At 40.5% G+C, this 10,249-nt stretch overlaps 1 long non-coding RNA gene across 1 annotated transcript; it reads right to left on the bottom strand.

The window, feature by feature from the left end:
• Positions 1-6,444: 6,444 nt before the first annotated feature.
• LOC131475397 (uncharacterized) lies at positions 6,445-10,159 on the bottom strand. Its single transcript, XR_009242500.1, has 3 exons — positions 9,969-10,159; positions 8,080-8,106; positions 6,445-6,873 (listed from the first exon to the last, which is right to left on the bottom strand). It is a non-coding gene; the product is annotated as an uncharacterized LOC131475397 (long non-coding RNA).
• Between the last annotated feature and the right edge of the window lie 90 nt (positions 10,160-10,249).

The following is a 10,249-nucleotide window of genomic DNA, read 5'->3' as shown; positions in this document are numbered from 1 at the left end:
CAAGTGCTTTGAATCATAAGATATACTCGTCTATCAGCTCCACACATCTCTCTCTGAGTTTAGCGCTTGTGTTGCCCAGCAACATTCCCACCACTGCACACAGGAAGAGATTCATTTTATGTCACGACAGACAGACACAGGAGGCAACAACAACACTGTGCTAGTAAAGTGAGACAGCGGCAAACAGGTTTGAGTAAGACTGAAAACACAAAAGAAGCACCAATGAGAAGTTTCAGAAGGGAATTCTGTTGCTCAAAAAAACCCTGTTTTTTCTTTTATAAACGCAAACGCTCCCTCAATCAGGTCTGATAGTTTTGCTTGACAGAGCCTGTTTCTCGATGAAGGACACAGCATACAAATGTTATTGTCTCTTTTCATAAAGACCAAACAGAGTCTGAACATGAACTTCAAAAATAAATCACCAGAAGTTGCACACGCTCTTGTATTTGTGGCTATGTGAGGACCAAAAATTGTATAAACCATACAGTGTGAGGATATTTTGGCAAAGTGAGGACATTTTGGCTTGTCCTCACATCTTTAAAGGACTTTTTGGGGGTTAAGACCTGGTTTTAGGGTTAGGGTTAGAATTGGGTTTAGGCTGGGTAAGAGTAAAGGTTATGGTTAGGCACGTTAGTTGTGATGAAGGTTATGGTTAGAGTAAGCAGTGAGGGAATGCATTATGTCTATGAGAATGAAGAAGCACAGACGTGTGTGTGTGTGTGTGTGTGTGTGCGCTAGACTATTTAACCTTTATTATTTTAGAAGATGTAATATGGAATCAAAAATGTTTTCAAACTTTTTATTTTCAGTTCGCTTTCATTGAGGCCATGTGAACTGAAAAGATGGAGCATTTCTATCTGGAGTTCCACTGACCACAGTATGTCTGTGATTTCATTTATACTGTACCTGTGGGAAGCATAAAAAAATATGTAAAGAGCTGCTTCTGCTATGCAGTTTTTACAAAGAGAAATCTTTTATTGTGTAAGCCAAATGTGAATTTCCTGTGCCAGATGTTAAATTGACCAAAAACAGAAAAGAAGGGTTGAAGAGACTGGCAGATAAAAGAGACGAGGGGGAAAAAGGTGGACACAGGAGAAAAGGCTTAAGAGCCCACTGTGGGAGGAGGAGTAGATGTGTGGAGAACAGACATGGGAAAAACTCAGGGATCTTTGCTGTGAATCTCGGCGAGCGAGCGGCTTCTGTTGACAACAGCTGCAAACACTCTCTGTGATGAGCAGAGAATGTGAGGGTGAGGAAAAGAAAACCAGCAGACGGGTGATACAGGGCAGAGAGCAATAACAGGAAATCAGACACCATAAACTATCATGTTAAAAATGTTGTTGCTGTTGAGAATGGTGGGAAAACTGTACATTATTGTGCAATCAAGTGGAATGATTTAATACATGAAGACAAACAGGGTAAAATATCGAAAGAGTTGGTTTTCTTCACAGGAAAAGACCTCCTCACAAACCAAAGGGCAGAACAATGAGTTTTGGTTTGCTTACTATCATCACTGTCACCCAAAATAACATCATAAAGCAATTTTGAAAAAGCCATTTCTGAATTTGATTCCACTTTTCTTTTATTTTGGACAGATCCAGTGAGGGTTTGTGAGAGACGAGCATTTCACCAAAACTAGTTCAGGAAGTGGTAGTGATGAGTTGAGGTGAGAAGGAGGTTAAATGTCATGACGATGAGCTATGGAACGCTGGGTTCAGGTACATTGCTTGGTCGGTTGTTTGTGTGGATTCTGAACGGTCAGGATGCTGAGTGTTGGCCCAGGAACAACAGAGCATTGTAATGTCAGTCTGCAAGTGCTTTCTAGGCTGCAATAAAAGCAACAACCACAGACACACACTGTACACACTGTTACTGAACAGCGACTGTTTGCCGCTCTGTTTAGTGTTTTTCCGAAAATGATTCGTCAGGGTCCTGTAGTGTCCCACTTCACCATCGTGTGGCGGTACACATCTGGATGCAGCGACGAAGACTCATTCCTACCAAAGACGAAGAGAACGATGCTACAGCTCCCTCTGACACGTCTGGTTCAAGCTGCAAGCAGCTGAAAGGTCTGTCAGGTAGGGGAGTCGAGGTGTCAGCCGGTTCGAGGGTTGCCAGGTAGAGGCTCGGATGGCTTTCCTTGGCGACTACTTTTACTACTTACGAAAAAAAAAACATTTTGACAATACTTCTATTGCCGAAATGTTTTTTCTGCTTGGTGAGCGGGGCTTATACTCCACCTACTGGTGGGGCAGATATTTAGTTTCTACATGCGCTATCCACGCCTCATCACCTGTGCGTTGATTATGCAATTCTTGTGCACGGAAATATACCAGGGCCTTAAGATGACTAAAACTTGAGGGGTCTGGGTCTGTTTCAGAGCCATTTTTAAGCTTCTGGGAGAAGGGTTGAGTGTGGGATGATTGGATTTGTGGAAACAACTCATTCTTGTGAGGTGGCTCTTAACCTGGGTGTCACAGCCCCCACAAGGTCTCAAGCCAAAGAGTTATTTCTAGTGATGGGAACACACGTCAGTGTCGGCTGTTACCATCATCATCTCAGGTAAATCTCTGGTTTAAATCTTGGCTTTGACTGCAGGTCTGTGTGTGTTGAGATTGCATATGGCTCCAGAATACAGGTTTTCTCCGTATATTCTAGCCTCCTCCTAAAGACATGCAGTTTGGGGTTCAGTTAAATAGAGACTCTGAACTGACCACAGGTATAAAAGTGAGTTTGTATGGTTGTTTGCCTCTGTTTATCGGCTGGTAATCTGTACAGAGTGAACCCCAGCCTCTCTCCCAATGTCAGCAAAGATTGATAGTAGCTCCCCATGCAAAGGACAAATGATAGATAATGGCGCCTTTAGACCTATAACTGAAAACAACAGTGTATGTCTGACTGGGGCTGTGAGAGATGTAGCTTTAAACACAGAGATCACCGCAGTGACCTGCAAATCATCAAATATTGTTCAATGACATTACAGCAGAGGCCTCTGCAGTGGCCGGGAACCACAGTGAGTGTCAACGCAGTTGTCTCGAATGAGTCACATGGACTCAGCAAGAGTGAAATACTTGCTTACTTGCTCTTGCATGTTTGCCTGATGATGATGATCTGGGAGATGGTGGTGAACACTGAAACCAGCCTCTGTGCTTCCAGACATACTGTATTCATGGTCAGAGCAGGCACACAGATGCTGATAGTGCTGCACATGGAAACAGAGACCAAACGCTGTCAGGGGTTTAATAGGAAACTGAATATCTTCCTGTAATCTCAAACAACAACTCATGTCTCCAGATTATTGTTATATAAAAACTGACTATCTGTGACTGTTGGGTGACCTTGACATTCATTTTGCTTGTGGGTACAGACATGCACATTCATATTTAAAGCTTGAAATACTGTATAATGAATGTGTATTATCACGCCCACATACTTTATGTTTTCCCAGTGCTCATGTTTGTTTTGTTGGAGCCACTTAGAAATGGAATCAGTACCAGTAGCAGGTGAGGCGTGAGGTAAATGTGACCATTACTATCTCCAAGTTTGTCTATTCACATAATACTTTCAATATATAATTGCAAACGTCCTCCCACAGAGCATACATATGCTGAAATATGAGCTCAACTAAAACACTCAGGCAGTAATGTGGACCGTTGAGGCAAGAAGTGTTTTGTTTGTCGTGACTTCTCTATTACTATATGTAACCCTGTTTCTGTTTCTGGGCAACTTTTAGTATGTGGTAAGCAATGGATGCATTCTTAAAACTGTTTATGTATCTGGGAATTGATGTGCAGCGGTTGGTAAAGCTGTCTATGTCTGCAGTTCAAATGTGTGGTGGAGGTCAGATTTAGACAGCTATGCTACACCCTGTAATTCAAAACATCCACTCAAACCTCAGGGCTCTTTCTGGACGGAAAGTGACGGGAAGCCGGAGCAGTTTTCACTGGCACCACAAAGTTGTGTATGTAAGCACATTCGTCCTGTGTAGGTGCAGCTATATGTGCAAATGTGTACTATATATATATTATATATGTAATGATTCAAACAGGTTGTTTATGTGTCATACACTCTGCATTGTTCCTGACCAACCAGACTTGCTGCAATGCATCTAATGTATGTATATTTATATTTTTGCTCACCACAGGTTTTACAAAGTTCACTTATAACGGAGAAGGCAACTGTAAATATCCAACTCAAGTACTAAAGCAAAGACATTATACCACCACACTACAGAACCAAGACCAAGAGATGATTCTGTGTGTAGTGACAGTTACACTTAAAACTGTAGTGCATGACAATTAAATGTAAACACAGTGCTGATTTCGCCTGTCGGCTCCACATGACACTCTCTGTGTTGGCACCTGGCGACATTCTACTGCTGCACACACGAAGGGATTTGTTGTACATCAAGAATGACGGCAGCAACAGCAACATTATGTCAGTAAACTGAGACGACTACACACAGGTCAGCGTATGACCGGAAACACAAAGAAGCAAACTCAAAAAAACAACAACAACCCAGCAGTTCAGAAGTTTGACAGGAAAAATGCTTCTTGTCATCCCATCCGTCGCTGCCAGTATATACACACAAGCGCTCCCTCAGTAAGGTCTGACAGTATTGCTGCACAGAGCCTGTTTTCAGATGAGGGAAGCAGTGTACAAAGAATGTGACATCATTGCTGTTCACGAAGACCAAACAGAAGCACGACAATAACATCAACAACAAGAAATCATGCCTTCTTCTTCACGTTAGCTGACATATTTCTGCAAAATAATCTACATATTTCACATTGCTGTAATGTTAAAAAAAAAAGGTTTCCTTCACTCCCTAAAATGGCCTCTGATTTATTTTTCTGTCCCACACGTTGTTTTTCCCAAGCTTGTAGTTTGCTTCTTCAGATTTTTTTTTTTTTTTTCTATCACTGGGATCCTCTGCTGTTATTGATGCTGATTCCATGTTATACAGGAAATTGCATGGTAATACTCTGGGTTAGTTACAGGATGTCATGAAGCTTCACTGCCATATAAGGCACAATTGCAGAGCAGGGAATGCGAGGACACTATACAAAATCAAGGCCAATTTAGCATCACAGCACCCTTGGAAATATACAGTATCTTCAGTTAATTTAATTAGTGCCTAATTTCCATGACTCATTTATAATCTTAATCTAAAAACCTCACAGAGCATGCAGGTTATCTTGAGGACCACCGGCCTGATTGACAGAGAAAGATGCTATCATGTTGTTGCTGTATCCTGCCTACAAATGAAACATAAATCACATGTTGAGATGTCAATCTGTCTCCATTACTGATGTCCCCACCCCTCGGTTTCTCTGCCTCGGTTTCCAAAAAAAAAAAAGGAGTCAGAAAGGACGCATTCTTCATGGAAACAAAGAGGCGATTCTGTGCAGCCGCCAGACTTGAGTCATAGATGCTCAGAGCCATGGGGGGGGGTCAGCTGCGGTCTGAAGAGCCAGGCTTGTTGTGTTGCGGGGCAGGGACAGAGTGGAACAAATGTAGAGATGAAAACACCCACAAACACTGGTGCTGTTTAAGCCGTACATTTATGCATGAAAACATCCATCCATCCATCTTCTACCACTTTATGCTCCACATGACGGTCGCGGCAGCACTGGTGCCAGTCCCAGCTCACCAGTCCATCACAGGGCCAGATAAACAATCATCCACTCTCACACTCGCATGGTCAATTTAGAGTGTACACTTTACATAATCCCCAAATCTGCATGTTTTTGGACTGTGGGAGAAAACCCGGAGAACCCAGAGAAAACCCCCACACACACACCCACCCTTAGATAAATTAAGCCATGTATTTTTTTGTGTGCGTTGAAGCTCAATAAACTTATCTCCACTCCACCAGTTATAGCTAATATCACAGATACAGGTGATTAGGCAGAAAATGTTACCCGGTTAGAAGGTTTTTTCATTATTAAAACAACTTTCTCTGATGTGTCAGTGTGAGTATTTTCTGGTTTCTTCGCTCCATATAACAAATCATTAAATCTGAAACATTTTGGTTTGTGGACAAAAGTTTGAGAAATACTGAAAAACGTTTTTCAACATTTTCTGACATTTTATGGACCAAACAAGCGTTGGATGAATCGTTAGTGGCAGAACTGATATTTTAGCACATTTTTTTTAAACACAGTGTGGACGAAAGTGTAGTACATACAATACAACAATAAGAGGGCTAAAAGACACACATAAAAGCCAATAAAGAAGCATTTAAAAATAATTTAAAAAACAAAACAAAGAAGATTGGATTGGATACACTAATATAAGTGTTCATCAACAGCCTCAGATGCTGAAGCCAAAAACTGCTCACTTGTTGATTGGGGGAAGGGAAAAAACAAACGCCAAAACGGATTTTTGAAAATAAAGTATACAATTCATAGCAGTGCAAGACAATATTGTGCTATTTTATACTGTATCAGTGCTTTAAAGTGCTGTATAGCTATATAGAGATATTCTTGACAGTGACAGTGTTTTGTGTAGTATTTAAACCTCCAACACGAGTTTGACAAAGACAAATGTAGACTGTTTCCATATCACCTTGTATACAGTATATCACAATATATGTATTTCTGTCACACTATCATACATCGTACATGCCAGCGTGAGTCAACTGTGAGGTCCACTGCTGCTTTCACTGGCTCCTCTATGTCGCAGTCACCTCAGAGACAACAGGAATGCTCATCACTGCAGCTCTCCCTCCCTCTGCAGACCAAAGACCTGGATGGACTCCGGCAGAATTGCTCTGCTTGAAGAAGTGGCAGAAAGTAAACAACAAAGAGAGGGGGGGAGAAAGAAAAGGAGGAGCAGAGAGGAAAAGAGAGAAGAAAAGGGCTGGAAAGACTGGCAAGAGGGGGAGGAACAGACATAGGTAATGATATTGGTTTATGAGTCATCACTAAAAACAGAGCACAAGTATTTCATTATTTGCACGACCTGTCTGCCAATTCTTACATTTAAAATCAAGTGGAGATAAAAGTAATTATATCCACACGGATCAACTGACTCACAACCTCGAGTGAGTGGTTGAAAAGTCACTAGAAACAAACATAACAAAGACCGAGAGCAGCCTGACATTTCCTGTCCACAAGCCAAGAAGAAGAACATTCTTCTGTCGGGCTCCCCATATTTCCTGTCTCCCTCCTTACTGTACTGAAAGACGGTCCAGACTTTTAACTTGAAATATCTCTATATTTTTTTCCTTTTAGAATTGAGGAAAGGCAAGAGAGCCAGGACAGATCGTCACGGCAGTCGGAAGAGCGATGGCCCGCGGCCTGCGTGTCACTTACCGTCCTAAGAAACAGTTGGAAAGAAAAAGTGGTTAATGGCACAGTGGCAAGGCAAGAAAACGCCACCATAGAGGTGGGTTCTTACCTTCGCATGTAAATTGTCAGTGTGAATCCGGTAGTTAGCTGTGGGCAGCCAGACTAGCAAGTCAGTTGCTGACACCTAAGTACCTTCACTTTCAAAAAAATACAACACACAAGTTTTCTTTTGTTTATTCCCCTACTCTGCAAACCCTACCACACATGGAGGCCAAGACAGTAGCCCCCAGAGAAGAAATAAAAAATGATGGACTCACCCTTTGTAGACAGACCTAAAAAGGAAATGTTAGTGCATATTCTTATCAAGCATCTAAGCCCTTCAAGACACCATATCTACTTTAATGTGAACTGCTGAACATAATCATATTCTCAGACCATCTTAACTATTCAATCCAGGCATCTCAGTCACACACAACCCATTCATTCAGAGAGAGAATGTCAAACACTCCATCAGTCACCTCATTCTTTCAAATCACTTGCTCAGCAGTTCCACAAAAATATAACCAACAAGGACCAGATTTAAGACCACCCAATAAAGTGGAGAGGAACATACAAAACCAACCTGTGGCAAATGCTCCATGTACAACCCTCAGCTATTTGACAGATGGAAAGCAGGAGAATAGAAAGAACGTGGCCATGTTGGACAATGCAGATAGATGTAGGCACGGCGGCCAAGAAAGAGTGGGGACACAGCGGCCACCCAGAATTAAATCATGACACCTACTATTTGACAATCTTCATGAAGATCAATCTGGGGGGGGAAAAACAAAAAATGTTTAGTCCAGTCTCCAGCCTTGACAATGTTCAAGTTCATACCGTTACAGGTGTAAAATAACTAGGTAAGGTGTTCTAGAATGTGTTTGTATGAGGTACAGACATGGTTCACCCAGCCTGAGATATAGAGACTCACTTTCAGTGAAAACATTGCTGCCAGCACAAATTCTACTCTAACAGTGAAACAAATTAACATAATCACAAGTGATGTAGAATAAATTTGATTAAGATTTAAGGAATGCCTTTTAAATTCAAGTATAGAAATGTCAGTATCTCATACAGCCACACTCTTTAAAAACAAAAAAACTTATACTATACATGTTTGATTAAATTAATATGATATATTGCCATCAGTTAAAGGGATAGTCCACCCATTTGCATGTGGTTTTGTATTGCTAGAATAGCAGTAGTATTTTCTTTACAAATTTGCTTCCATCCCTCAGTTTTCTACTGTGCTGTAAAAAAATGTTTTGCCCTCCGCTGAGTCAAATGACGCGTTTTGAACATGTTAGACGTTTCGTGCCATTTGGAGGGCAAACGTCGTTCAAGGTTTGAAACTACAATGCCAGTTCCGCACTTTTTAGACTCACCCATAGGGGGACGAGACTTCATTCCCAGAACGTAAATATAAAAACGATTAATCAAAATCTGTTAAATGTAAACATTAGTGCTCTTTATTCAGAAAACCCTCATGTCACATCTACATTTCAGAATCTGGTTATTATAGACACAAATTAAATGTTAAATATTTCAATATCTATCATCACAGTAACAGTGTTACACACATTAGTAGCTGTAAACACTCAAGCATTAGAAAAATACATACGTTGGTTTGGTGCTTACTTAGGCTATATCCTAAACATAAGGAATGAACATTTATAATCACTTTAAAAGTTACATAGTTGTTTTTGGTGCCTATTTGTTTCCCAGATATATTAGTGTGTGTGTGAATGGGTGAATAGAGGCATTAACTTAAACCACTTTGTAGAAAGGCGCTTTATGAAGTTCAGTCTATTTCCTTTTTAGTTTACGGGCAGATCTGCCACATCCAATAAGGCAGGGACGTCGTCGTACGATTCTGCGCGGCGTCTACGTATATATGTCTATGGTAACGACAGACACAAAGCTGATCACCTCCGATACCGTCGCTGCCAAACTATATAAAATACATCATATCTTAATACACAAACCACATTTTTGAATTCTAAATGACTAATTTCTCGCCTCAAATGATCTTAAAACTGCGTTCGGGGAGTCAGAAAAATATTTATTCCAGGTTTATATTTATTTTCTCGGCTGCTATGTTGTGATACATGGCAGCCATCCCACTTCAGACCAAAGCAATGCCCACTGACTTTGATGGGCGAGTTTGACAGATGAAATAAATTAATGATCCACTGCAACACGGAGCATGAAATAATTAAATGTGTCATTAATTAAATACATGTAATTAATTAATGACACATTTAATTATTTCATGACACATTTAATTAATTATTTAATTGTGTATTTAATTATTTAATGACACATTTAATTATTTAATGGTGTATTTATTTATTTTTTCTTATTATTTTGGCCCTTTCGGTCCTCCATAGTATAACCCTGAATCTGTTTTTTAACATTTAACAAAAAAAAAAAAAAGTCTCTCCAGTGAAAAACTCAATAGTAATGATCATGAGTAGTGAGTTAATATAGCACAGCAGCCATTTTAACTTGTGCTTAGTCTTGTTTTGTCTATTTTGATAATGGATTGGTTCAAGTGTTTGTTTTGTTGTTGTGTTTTTTATATTTTGATTATTGCTTAATCACCATTAAGATAACTTGACAAAAGTAACTCACCATTCTGGACAGGCCACCAATCTGGACCAGGTCAAACACGCCATCCTGGAGCGCCTTGCTGCGTTTTTATACAGGAGTTGATGCACGTGGCCACCTTTTCGGCGTCTGACGTCACACCAGGGTAGTTTTATTTTCTTTCTTTTTTTTTTTTTAAAGATCCCTTCTTCTTGTTTGAGGTTTTATGGCGGTTGGTGCGTTACCGCCACAAATTCCATCCTCCCGGAACAGTTTCAGTAGTTAAGCAGCAACACTTTTTTTCACGTCTTTTTTTTTTTCGTTCC

This window comes from Solea solea, chromosome 16 (genome assembly GCF_958295425.1).
Source record: "Solea solea chromosome 16, fSolSol10.1, whole genome shotgun sequence".
In the NCBI taxonomy this organism is placed as follows: Eukaryota; Metazoa; Chordata; class Actinopteri; order Pleuronectiformes; family Soleidae; genus Solea; species Solea solea.
Note: the sequence above shows the minus strand (reverse complement) of the source record. Positions and strands in the feature narration are given on the sequence as shown.